This window comes from Bidens hawaiensis, unplaced genomic scaffold (genome assembly GCF_021521415.1).
Source record: "Bidens hawaiensis isolate Kalapana, Puna unplaced genomic scaffold, B.hawaiensis_p1.1 tig00024444_1, whole genome shotgun sequence".
NCBI lineage: Eukaryota > Viridiplantae > Streptophyta > Magnoliopsida > Asterales > Asteraceae > Bidens > Bidens hawaiensis.
In genome coordinates this window covers 95,331-109,637 of record NW_027493857.1, presented here as the reverse complement: position 1 = coordinate 109,637, position 14,307 = coordinate 95,331, and the positions used below count along the sequence as shown (strand labels likewise).

At 32.6% G+C, this 14,307-nt stretch overlaps 1 pseudogene across 1 annotated transcript; it reads right to left on the bottom strand.

The window, feature by feature from the left end:
* Positions 1–6,674: 6,674 nt before the first annotated feature.
* LOC143569290 (glycerol-3-phosphate dehydrogenase SDP6, mitochondrial-like) lies at positions 6,675–14,111 on the bottom strand (annotated as a pseudogene). The gene is made up of 7 exons (XR_013141712.1): positions 13,738–14,111; positions 12,326–12,798; positions 9,919–10,250; positions 9,674–9,834; positions 8,443–8,703; positions 7,091–7,423; positions 6,675–7,026 (listed from the first exon to the last, which is right to left on the bottom strand). The product of XR_013141712.1 is annotated as a glycerol-3-phosphate dehydrogenase SDP6, mitochondrial-like (transcript).
* Between the last annotated feature and the right edge of the window lie 196 nt (positions 14,112–14,307).

Here is a 14,307-nt window from a genome sequence, read left to right as displayed (position 1 = left end):
AATATGATACTCATATAAAAGATAAAAAGACACTCGTTATTATGGTTAATTTGTTTTTCAATAAAAATGTTGTAAAAAAAGTTATGGACGTTTTAAAATGATGGGGGAATTTGACATGTGCCTTGCATGTGGAGAGAGAAAGTCAACAAATGTTCTATTCCTTTTATGTCCTTCCCCTTATTTTCACGCATGATTCCACCTAAATTAATCTCAACCCTCCATGTTCAAAATTAAGGGACAAGATTACTTCCTATCATTCCTACAAAAACTATACTTCCTATTATATCCTAACCCATATATATTACATATCTCCCTATTTCATTTAAATTAACTAACTAAATGACCATTTTATCCTTAATAAACTAATTTGCATGTATCTCTTCTTAATAGTAACAATTACATATATCCCCAATTTAAACTCAAACCGAATTGGTTTTAACTAATAAATTCAATTGGGGTCGATTTTTTTAATCGCTAAAAAATTTTACGTAGTAGTTATGCATAAAATGCACCGATATGGTTATATAATATATAAAATTTCAACTGCTTTTCTATACGTAGGTTATGAAATAAATTTATTTAAATTGATTTTTATTAATTACAATTAAAAAAGCATTATAAAAAAGTATCAACCTCAAAATGTCAAATTAAAATTCACTTGAGCTCAAATAAATATACATATAGTTGTAAAAGGGTAAAATGGTAATTGAAGACTAGAAGGGGAAATATGTAATTTAAGATTTAGTATTGGAGAAATATGTAACAAAGGAAGTTAGGGAGGGAATATATGTAAAAATCCCATATATAAAAGTATACTATTTTTTAAAAAAATTATAAAATTTTCCCTCTTTTGTGTTGACTTAAAATTTCAAATTTAAACCTTGGCCGCTCGTTTTATATATGTTTTGTTGTAAACTTCGAGTTTTATACATTTTAAAGTTGGAAGTTTAGACAGTTTAAAGTTGAAAATCTTGAATTAATGATTCATTGAGTTTAGAAATTTAATATGAAAACTTTGTACGAAATCAAACAAAACCAAGCCGCTCAGTTTCAAACCAAACCAAGTTAAAGCATAAGAATATCGTTCGTTTCATTAAATTTAATCCGCTCGGTTCGGCTCGCTTTCAAATCAAATCAAGTATGAGCAAGCCTGCGTCCGGTTCGGCTCGATTCGTGAACAACCCTAGAGTAAACTTGTGGAGTTGCTTGTGAACTCTCAATATTGTTTTTTTGAAAACTTTGAAATGAGCTAGGGTTTGATTTGTTTAAATAAGAGTTCGTTAAAAATCCTCTTGAACATGACCGAGGTTGATTAAATTCCAAGCCGGAGTGAGTTTATCTAATTATAACGTATAACCGCATAATACATATTATTATTATATATAATTATGATACATAACCAAATAATATAATAAGCATGGTCATAATAAAAAAATTTATTAATACGTATACAAACAATTATACTTGTATATAAAAAGATAATAAATAAATCAAGTCCAAGCCAGTAAAACTAGTTATAAGTCACGTTAAGATTACTCGTGCCCTGAATCTGTCTTTTTCGTTTACACTAATAACAATAAAATTTCGTAATTTAAAATAGAAGAAAAAATTTTTCAGTTGCTTTATGGAAATGAACTACAAATATGTCGTTATTTCATATAAATCGTCCCGGTTCTAAACAAACATAAATTATCATTTGCACTCAATAGATTTTCACTAATATGATGCAAAACTGGATTTCAGTAATAAGTTATGTAGGTTCAAAATATCTGTATTTAGGGAATTAGGTGAAAATTGTGACATAAACTAATTTTAAAAGATATTAAGAAGAAGATTTAACGGCCACTAGCTTTTGGTTGGATGATTATCCAGTTATTTGACTCTGAATGCTTAGCTCCTTTTAGTCATAATATCCTTTTAAAAAGTAAATCCAAACACCTATAGAATAATTCTTTATTGCATTTAGTATTATAAATAGTTACTTTAATATTATTTTAGTACATGACTTCAGTCCCACAAAACCAATTGATCGAATGCAAACAAGTGACATATAGTTATCAGTGTTCACACAAATATTCTCTTAAGTTCAACCAGAAACATCATTGATGTAAACATAACAAACTAAGTAATTGTTATAATATTATTTTATTATATAAAACCATTTAACTTATCTTTTGATATAATAAGTTTTAAAACTTACATTGTTATGTATTTAGTAACATTTTAACCAACTAGAAAATGTTATTTTTAACTTCCGTTTGATTATTATTATTAAGTTTTAAATAGTCCATTAAAAACTAATTATTGTAAACACACCCACAAACCCATCAACATCAAGCCTTGCACCACCACACGTACCATCGTTTATCACGAGCCCACCTATGACCGAAATTAATACATTAAACCGGTCAATGCTTCACACCATCATATGGACCACCAACAAAACTTGAAACACACCTTTGCAAATAAAATCGAACAAACTTAAGGATATTAGGGACCCAAAATCATATCTTTGAGTTAAGAATGTTTTAAAATATCCAACAATTTTTGAAAGTTAATATAATGTTTCAAATTTATTTGTCCATTAAAATTGCAAACTTAAACAACATTATACATGAATCTAAATATCTATGATTAATTAAGATTGAAACATTGCATTTGTTTAAATATGACAAATTACCTCAATTTTTCAAACATAGTATATTATGAAAGAGCAAATTATAATTATTTCAAATGCAATGTCATAAAAGGTGATGTGTTTGCTTTTAGAATTATTTATGACAATAATGGAAGAGCATGTGATGGCGAGAGCATAAACCCCACCCACATGGTTGGCTTGCCACCCTCTCATTAACAGGTAGAGAATTGAAGAAAAAAATTTAGATAAGTATTTATAACAAATAAAATATTTAAGTATGTATAAAGTAAACTTTAATTAATAGATGTTCATTTTTTAAATATGTGAGTGAATTACATGGGTTTGTCAATTGTAGTTCGCATGTAAAAAAACCTTGATTCTTCAAGTGGATTGATTAATAGTATTAAGCATTCTTAAATGATTGGAATATTTAGTTCTTAATGATTTTTATGCTCAGATTCTATATTGGTTGGTAATTTGTTTTTTAGAAGTTAATTGAGAAAGGAAGTCCTTATATAGATTGCTATCAAATTGAAAAATGCTACTTGTTTTAATCAATTCGATGTATACTTTTGTATAACTTATGGTGCTTACAAATCTTTAGAATCAACTGAATCTGATAGAAGCAAATAGATTGGTTTGAGATTTTTATATGGTTTGGTTTATAGTTTGAAGTTTGAAACCGAACTCGTGTAAATTGACTGGCCATTTACCTTTATTATTATATTTCATGTTTAGAATATTCATCTACGTGTATGATAATATTTATGAACCTTCTTTATTATTTTAAAGACTTAATCCGAAATATCAATTTCGTAAAGAAAAAAAATGGTTCAAATAGTAAAATCCAACCATTCTAGTTGATTCAGTTGACTCAACTAGTACAAGTTTACCCTTTTTCAACACCTTAGTTAATACCTAATAGTTTTTATCAATAGAAAATAATTGGAACCTATAATAAACCTTTAATAAGTAAAATGAGAATTTGAAAGGGAATAAGTCAATAACTAAGCTGTGGCCAAATAAAAACGCTTACATAAGGAAAAGATTTTAATCCACTTTGTGACTCTATTCAACCAATAGAAAATTTAACACTATAACTAGAATACCATAAAAACAACAATGAAATCATCATCATCATCATCATCATCATCATCATCATCATCATCATCATCATCATCGTACTCAGTAATCCCACCAATAGCAAAGCTATGGTAGGGTCTGAGGAGAGTAAGATATAGACAGCCTTACCTCTACCCCGTAGGAATAAAGAGGCTGCTTCCGGTGAGACCCCCGGCTCGATAGTAGTTTTGCATCAAGCCTTGGACATAAGGCACATAACACTCAATCATCGGCACACCAGCCGATTGGTTCATGTACCTCTGTCTTTCGGCTATCAACACCACCACATTATGCCTGATTAACCTTCCGCCACTCTTAATGTTATTTTCACTAGATTAGTAAAATAACGTCAAAATTAGTGCAATTTCACTTTTGCCTACCCGAAAGTTCACACATATATACATTATAAGCGCGCACCGCAAGCAGGGCATAAAAACAACAATGAAATAATGGAATCAAATAAGTTCTCTTTTTCGGCTTCCTAATGACCGTAAACTTCTGCATTTCAAAACCTCCAAAGACTCCACCAAGCTGTGCAAATAAACGCCTAAATAACCTCTTTCTTCTTCTTCTTGATAATAATAAGCGAATCCAACCACTAGATTATCGATGTGGAGAAATTGACAACCATAAACGAAACATTCATCTATCTACCAATAACTCCATATCCTATTAGCAAGAGAACTGTAGCTAAACAAATTGGACAAACAATTACTTATATTTAGTCTAGTCGGAAGACGAACCAAAAGCATTCTCGAAACTTGTATATTAACCTTCTTCGGAACAAGTCTATTACGTATACTAACGTGACTCCCATCCGGAAGAGCTTTACTATCATTGTGTTTTCTAATAGACTTAACTGAAAATTCGTTCGCTAGATCCAACTCTCACATCCATTTATCATCTCAATCTCCCAAACAAATATTGACTATAACCGATTGAAAATCGATAAACTGATTATATTCCAAGCCTCCCCTAGGCACTCTCTCTCCTACCCCAAACCGTCCCCGAAGTAGTGACCCGATCACATATCAAACAATCTTTTTAGGATTAAAAATTAAATAATACAGGATATACCGCACATTAAACAGGACATCACCCCCATCAAACACGATAAATTTTCTATACATCAATGTACTAATGTTTTTTTCTAAATAATTATTAGCACGGTTTCAAAAGAAATATATATATATATATATATATATATATATATATATTCAAAATGATGTAAAATAATGATACAACAGTTAAATAATCAAAATTAATACCAATTTATTCATACATCGAAAAGGTCATTACAATTACAAAGTCTACTAAATAATTTTTTTATACTTAAAACAAACTAAATAATATTTAAAAAAATTATAATGGCTGTAGAATCTTATACTATGTTTTCATTAACACATGAAAATAATAAAAGTAAACAATAATGCTAGGAATTTATTTGAGTAATCCCTACACGTTTTAGCTTGATACGCTACCCATCATAAAATAAAGAAATTTATTTTTATATCAAAGTGAGAATGCAGAAATCTTTTTAAATTCAGTTTTGTAGAATATAAATATCTCATGAACTTGAATTGACCATCTCTATCACTTTAAATTAAATTCGTTTTCCATTCTATTTGAATATTTAAAAAGGTAATGATACAGGACTTTTATTTATGAGGTATGAATGCAAATGAAAAGGACTGAGAAAATTATTCGATTGATTTTAAATAAAATAACAATATAATAAAATAAAATAAACTTATTATGATATTATCTCAAAGAAAGAGCTATTTTTGTTTTACCATGCTACCCAGGGTTTCACTTATTGTTGTTTTACCAATTACCCCATGTTTCATTTGCAAGGTCATATTGCTGAATCTTTAGTAATCAAAACTTAAGAATCTACTCTCGTATTTACAATAATGACACACGTTACTAGTCTTGCCCTTGTGTTGTTGCTTCTTCTTGATTATGTACAAAATTATGTTGGGAGTTGTGACTGACATACAGTTTAACGACTAGATGTTTGACAGCTACAATGGAATCTTACTTGCTGCTTCATTAGATCGCTACTAAGCTCACCACAATGGACTCATTATCATTCAATCAAAACTGTAGATAGATTTGAAAACTAAGGGTAGTGAGCCGTGAGTGAGTCACAAGGTGCTACCTCACTTGACTCACCTCCATATCCAACAATCAACCACTCTTGGTTTTAAGAATGGTTGACCGTTGGACATAGAGGTAACTCGGTAAGTCAGGTGACGTAGCATGTCATGAAAATGATGGCTAGTTTGTGTGAAAATACTCGTGACTACAGAAATGAATAGTAGGCAGCTCAAATAAAGGCCAACTTGTAAGAAATATTAAAACATATCACATTTATTTTCCATGAAAATGTAAAACATTTAATTCTCAATAATAAACAAAGATATCTCACATTTTACTAACTAAATCGTGTAGACTTGATTGGTTAAATTGTGCAACTTCAATACAATCCATATTCATGCTCCTGTTCAAAACATCAACCATAACCCATAGACTTAAAACAGTATAACCTGAATACCATTTATCCCATTTACCGAAATGTGTCAAATAAATTAATGGGTTAGAAGCTAGTAACCAAGTTGTAAATGTGTTAATAAGGTTGATGGGCTGTAAAACATGGGTTAATCGCGCTTCAGGTCATCCCAAATACACAACCCCTACATTTCGATTTTACACCACCAATCCATATACCATCGAAAGGAGGATGCAAGAATGACAATTAAAAACAGATAAATTTATTGTGAATTGGGTATTTGGGTGTGCTATCACATCTTTAAAAGCTCGATGTAATTCCTCAATAAAGCTAGGTTTTTTTTCATACATAATTTTTATTTTTATATAATCCAAATTTCTAGCCAATGTATTCCATCTCCTAAACTCATGTTAGTACCTTCCATTTTCTAGTGTTGAGTGATTGATCACAAAGTTTGTCTTGAGATTAAACATTTATAAAAACCAAAATAAAAAAAAATCAAAAATACTTTTTTTTTCAAATGGCATTCCTATCGTTAAATCAAGAAAATGTGAAGTATGCACGAAAAAAAAACGTTGTGCGCATCATTATTATCCATGTACGACTAATAAAAAAATCGAAGAACAATTATGAGGTCAGCTTACAAGTCATAAGCACATAATATGATTACTAGCTGCATACCGAAACAAAGAAGCGAGCGAGCATCCAGCTAAATCCCATCATGGGGTGGACTTATTAATACCCTACAAAATAACTACAAAAATCAGCAAATACAACCATCAATGGATAGGGTACAAGAAATTAATAATAATAGATACCAGGAGTGGCTGAATGACTATTGAAAGATCTGACTATGTATGTTTTCCATCATGAAACTGAGCATTCTTTGATGACTTAAAAGATTCTAGAAACTTTGTTGCTGAATGGAACTCTTGCTTCTGTCTTGCCTAATCCCAATGATGTTCAGCAGCCAATATCTCGATGACATGTGGCAGTGCTCGCCCTGCTGCATCAGTATCGAGAAAAGCAAGTCGGGATCTCCTAGCAATAAAATCTGTTGCAGATTCACAGTACTCATATCGTGCACAGTACGCCACCTCAGCTTCAAGGAACGGGTAACCATGAGCAAGCCGCTTGCCAAGATTTTCATTCTACAAAAATTATAACCTTTAAAGTTATAAAGTGCTTAAAAAGTGCATATAGGTTATTTTAATCTTAAAAGTTGCAAAAGAAAAAAAAAGGAAATCTTGCAATTTTCATATTTCATGTACTCTTTATGCATACAAACCTCTTATGCCTCTTTATTCAAAGATTTTAATGATTGTTGTAATAATATTGTTTCTGTAATCAAAACAAACACATTATTTATTTATATAATTAAAATAAAGACTGGATCTGCAAGCTTACTTTTAAATAGGTCAATTTGGGTTGTTTTCATCTCTAACGGGTTTATGTAGGCCTGTATATGAACCGAAGAAACACGAACAGAGCATGTTCGTGTCGCTCGTTTAACTTTAATTGAACAAGAACAATAAGACGAACATGATTTTCTTATTCATATTTGTTCGTTAAAAAATGGAACTTGTTCGTGTTTGTTTATATTCGTTCACTAATAATATAACCGAGCTAACACCAATTAAAAATAAATGTGAATAATGTGTTGGTTCTAAAAATTAATAAATAGACTATATTCTAATGAGCCTAAAAATTTTAAATATATATTTACAAACATAAATAGGTGCAAACTAACAAACATAATTGACCATAAACGAATGAACTTAAACGAATGTTCATGAACATAGATGATTGAACGAGACATGTGTTCATGTTCGTTCGTCTAAATAAATCAAAAAATTTTGTTCATGTTCGTTCATTTATTAAATAAACGAACAAAAACAAACTTCCAGTCGATGTTCACGAACTCTTCACTGAACGTTCAGTTCATTTGCAGGCCTAGTTTTATGGGTCAAACGAGTTGAAAATCTCTAGCCGTGTAATTCTTATGCATACAACTAGTTCCAGTGTCACTTTATTCAAAGATTTTAATGACTGTTGTAATAATATTGCTTTTGTGATAATACGATTATTAAGACTATGGTATGAACCTTGCAGATAACTTCATTAATATGCTATTAGTAAAAAACATAAATGAAATGAAATGAAACGAAACCTGAGCAATGGCGGCTACTTTTTCAGCCTTGGTGCCATACGAGTGTGACAAATGTTTAGCTAAACAGCAGTGTCCATAATACCAGGAACAATTTTTCCAGTATGTGATACCTTCATCCGCACATATTCTTGAGCAAGAACAGTGAAATATGCAGGATCCCATCCATCTCCACCCACCAAAGATATATTGGATGTCAAACATTTGTTTTTTGGGTTCAGTTTACCAGACTTGATAGCTGCATCAACCGCATCTTCAGCCATCCTGAAGTGTGGTTCAATTTACAAAAATACCAAGTCAATATTTGACTTTTCTATAACAATTCAACACACATAAGTAGAGGTTTGGACTCGATAGACATGAAACTAAGTGCGCCGAGTATAATTATATAAAATGTATACTAATTTACAAAAATCTGTTGTTGAAAATCAAAAACAGTTTAGCAGGTTTTATACATCAAAAAGCTATTTTTTCATGAATTTTACCCGTTCACCCCATTAAAAAAGAAACATAACCGCATAGACCATTCTAAGTAAATGAACTAAAACACCTTTAGGCTTGTAACTTTAACCGAACAAATGATCGAGAATGAACAATTAAACATACGAGGTTTTCTTTTTGTGTTCATTCGTTAAGAAAGAGCGTTTTCATGTTCATTTGTTGATATTATAAACGAATGGTTCACAAACACAAACAAACGAACATAACTAAACATAGAAGAACAAACATAACCTAGGGAACACCAATTAAAAGTAAACGTGAACATCAACTTGTTGGACCTAAAGGATAATTAACTAGACTAAAATACTAAAATGTAATGGGCCATATTTTAATTTCATAAAACTAGAATACTTCTAGTGGGCCAAAAAAATTTTAAATTAGTAATTAAACACAAACTTATGAACATAAACAAGCATAAATCGAGAAACGTTCACAAACATAAATTAACAACCAAGACATGTTCATTTATGTTCATTTAAAAACTAAATGAGCAAAAAACTTTGTTCAATTCGTTCGCTTATTATATAAACGAACTTCCCGCCAAACGGTTCACTGAACGCTCGGTTTGTTTACATGCCTAGCCACCTTGACTGTGATGAAAACTGTTAAAGAGAGCTCCCAAAAAGTAAAAGATTTGAAAAAAAAATCATTATTGTTTAGTTTTCTATATCATTATCAATAATCTAATTAAACATATATGATAACATTAGATAACAATTAAACAGATACTAACCCTCTATATGTAGTCCACTTTCCACCAGTAATAGTAACCAAACCAGGAAAATCTTCACACACAACATGATCTCTTGAAATACTCTCTGTATTTTTAGCCCTCGGATCAGTAGCCAAAGGCCGGATACCACTCCAAGCAGACAAAACATCCGTACGCCGCACCTATACAAACCATAACATTAATTGATATAATCAAAAGCAAGATAAGGTGCATAATGTAGTATAAAACAAGTGAAATCTGCAAACCTTAACATTGAGATAATCACAAATGGCATCAAGTATAAATTCAATTTCATTCTCGTGAGGTTCTGGAAGCATGGTAATGCTTGTACTGGAGTCAGTTGTACCAGCAACTGTTCTACCTAACCACGGGAGCATGAAAACAACACGCCCATCTTTTGTTTTGGGAACGATTAAGCCCATTCCCTCGGGGGAATAATAATCTGGTAACACAATGTGCACACCACTACTTGGACAGATCATCGGTTTTGCATCTTGATCAGCCAGTTTTCTAACGGAGTCGCAAAATGGTCCACCCGTGTTAACCACCACTTTTGCATATGAATCAAACTCGGTCCCTGTAAACTTGAAAAAAATAAGAATCAAAGAAAGTCTTTCAAACTAGGATTTACCTGCAGAGAGAGGTGGAAAAATGGGCGGATTTGGCAAAATGGTCAGAATGAGCAGGCTTGTAAAGAACCGAACACAAATGAAGGGATTCATGTTTTTTTGCTTATTTTAAACGATTGAACACAAACAATTAAACGAATTGCTTGTTAAAAAAATGAACACCTTCATGTTCGTTTATTAAAAGTATAAACGAACGGTTCACGGACATAAATGAATGACAAAACAAACATAACTGAGCTAAAACCACTTAAGAGTAAGGCAAAAAAGTTAATAAAACCAAACTCAGTTGTAATGGGCCAAAAAACTTTAAATGGATATTATATTAATGAACATGAGCCAAAGAACTTATACAAACATACATGAACGAACATAAACGAATTTTAATAGACAAAAGTTCACGAACGAATCATCTTCATATTCGTTCATTTAACTAAACTAACAGATTTTTTTTCTTCCTGTTCGTTTGTTTATCAAATAAACAAGAGTTAATGGCCATTTTCGTCCCTGTGGTTTGCTACTTTCGCCACTTCAGTCCAAAATTTTTAATTTTGTCAATTTAGTCCTCATAGTTTTAAATTTTAGCCAATTACGTCCCATCCGTCTAACGGCATCCAGCTATGCCGTTAGTTTAAGGGTATTTTTGTCTTTCTCCTTTTAATTTTGAGTTAATGGTCATTTTAGTCCCTGTGGTTTGATATCTTTGCCAATTCAGTCCAAAGTTTGAAAATTTGTCAATTTAATGTTCAGTTTAATTCAGTTTTTTTTATGTTTTTTGTTTATAACCCTAAAGAGCATAATTCAAGCCCAAAACCATCGAGCAACCTCAAATACTGGTATGCATTTACTCTGTTGACAACAGTAATCATACCTCCCCCCCTTATATTTAGTTTCTAGACATTTCCTAAAATCTTCTCCATGGTGGAATTCAATGGTAAAGTGGTCAAGGTAATTCCCTGAAATCGAATTATACACAAAAAACTAAAAATTGTTTTGTTGATTAATGTATAATAGTTGATTACGACCCAGATTTTCGTTATGATATGTTAATCTCTAAACCCTAAATATTATGCATTCATCAAAGAAACGATTTTTAGTTTTTTCCGTACAATTCGGTTTCACGGAATTGCTTTGACCACTTTACCATTGAATTCCACCATGGGGGAGAGTTTAGGAACCGTCTAGAAACTAAATACGAGAGGAGGGGGTATGATTACTGCTGTCGACAGAGTAAATGCAGACTTGTTTTGGGCTTGGATAATGCTCTCTAGGGTTATAGAAAAAAACTGACTTAAATTGACAAAATTTCAAACTTTGGACTGAATTGGCAAAAGTATCAAACCACAGGGACGAAAATGACCAATAACTCAAAATAAAAAGGAGAAAGACAAAAATACCCTTAAACTAACGGCATAGCTGAATGCCGTTAGACGGATAAGATGTAAATGGCTAATATTTAAAACTATGAGGACTAAATTGACAAAAATACAAATTTTGGACTGAAGTGGCGAAAGTAGCAAACCACAGGGACGAAAATGGCCATTAACTCAATAAACAAACATAACCGAACGTCCGGCCACACTGTTCGAACGTAGATTCATTTACATGCCTAAACATGAGTAACTTTTTGTGCGGGTCAAATCGTCAATACGGGTTGACTCATGTTGGATCAACAGAAAGCACTTGTCCAGCTTTTTTACAATTTAGTGTCAAATAAAATTATATTATTTTAGTAATGGTCTAAACTTTAAAAAAAAAAGTTGGAACGCTTACGTTAAAGATACATTTCAAGTGACTTTTGACCCAATTTCCTTTTAGACTAATTATTTTTTTCATTTCATCAATCTGACCCATTAGAGATAAAACATAACCTGAATCAAAAGCCACTAATAACTAAATAGGTCGAAATTTCCACCTCTACTGACAACACAAAACTGGATAACCAATAAGATATCAATCAAACTTTGGCATATTACAGGCATATCAGGTTATTGCATCAGAAATCAATGCTGATATGATAGTTTACCTGTTAAGTTATCCCGAATACGAGCTCCTATTATCCGGTCCCCGCCATCTTCCTTAATCAAGGAAACAACTTCAGCATGATTAAGTACAGAAGCACCTGCTAATGCAGCAGTACATGCTAATCCAACATTAACCCGTGAATCATTCATTTGCCCATCATAATAGACCACTGTTCCCTTTAAACTTCTATCTTTGCCTTTTCTTGCTAGTGTGGGGAACAGTTCAGTGGACTCTTGTGCAGAGTAATATCTAGATAAGTGAAGTAGATGTTTTCCTGCCACTAGATCGTACATTTTTAAGCCGACCCAATAGTATAGTGCCTCAAACCAGCTAAAACATGGTGTCATGCAGGGTAAAGCATGACATAGATGTGGTGCATTATCAATAACCTGTTTACGTTCCTCTAGTGCATGAAAAACTAACTTTAGCTGCCCATAATCTAGATTGAATACTGCCTTTCCAAGTAGCGAACACCTAAAAGAGAGAGAATACATGAATACAGATATTTAAATTGACAAAAACAATGACAAATGCACTTTGTTAGGAATATATATGTATGCCATAAAATTCATTTCAGTCTGTGCAGGGAAGGATTCTTTATGGTGCTAATACTTATAACAGCTTTCTTATGAAGTTTTGTCTAGTTAATGTTTTCACCCTTTTAAGTAGGCCTCTAAATGAACCAAACGAACACGACTCAAGGCATGTTCATGTTCGTTCATTTGACTTTAACCAGACCCGAACACGAACATAAACATATAATTGAACAAATTTTTGTTCATGTTTATTCATTAAGAAAATGGCCATGTTTGTGTTCATTCACTTAAAACAAAAACGAACGTAAACGAACAAAAACAAACAAACTTATATGGACATAATTGAACTAACATAAATGAACACAAATGAACAAAATTAACCAAACATAAACAAACATAAGTTAGAATTAGCCGAACATAAACAAACTCCCCACCGAACAGATCACGAACAGTTCATGAATGTTCGGTTCGCTTACATGCCTACTTTTAAGTCAGCTATCTGATTAAAGGATAGTTCTGTTCATTGTAAAATCCAATTACAACGCATCCGAAAATACAAATTACTAGCATACAGAATAAAATTACTTATCACAGCAATGCAAACAAAACCAGAAGCAACAAACTGATTAATACAATCAGTAAATCCGAAACCAGTGAACCGCCACACTTAACTGTCCTCATCAGAGTCATATTTGCCCAACAGATGTATAAAATCAAATCATGAATCCAATATAACTAATGAACACACATTATATCATCCTAACCCTAACCCTAACCAATGACACATGTCGCATAACAATTTCAGTTAACTCACTTCCAACACATGATCACAATTCACATTAACGCATATAACAAATACATTCAAAAACCGAAAGACGTGCCTCCATGAATCAATTTCGTGGACCGAGAAGACGTTCCCGACGAGAAATCATCTCGCTCCACAAGGCCAACGCGTAAGCCTCTAGTAACGGCATCCAAAGCAACTCCACATCCGGTGGCCCCACCGCCAATAACGAGAACATCAAGCGGATTAGAAGAATTAGCAGCGACTAATGCGGACTCCTGTGTGGCACGTGACGGTATAACCGCAGCCGGATCGGTGATCTTTCGTCGGATAGAGTCTAAGGCGGTGGTGGTGGTGGTGGTGTTACGGTCGTTGGAGGAGACGTGTGGATCACGGAGTGCCACGTAGGAACCGGTTAGAGTCGCGGCAGTGAGCCCTACGCGCCGAGCGCGAAAAAAGCTCGCCATGTTTTGTGCTTGTTTGGGTGAATGGGATGGAGGAGAGGTCAGAGGTGGATGTTTTTGACTTTTTGGTGGTATTTTTTCCTTGGGATTTGTATTTGGGTAAAAGTGGGCCCCTTCTAGAAAGATATATAATTATGCTAATAATCATCATACCAAGAATGGGAGGTTTTCTTTAGGTCATATGTAGAAAATTGGGTGA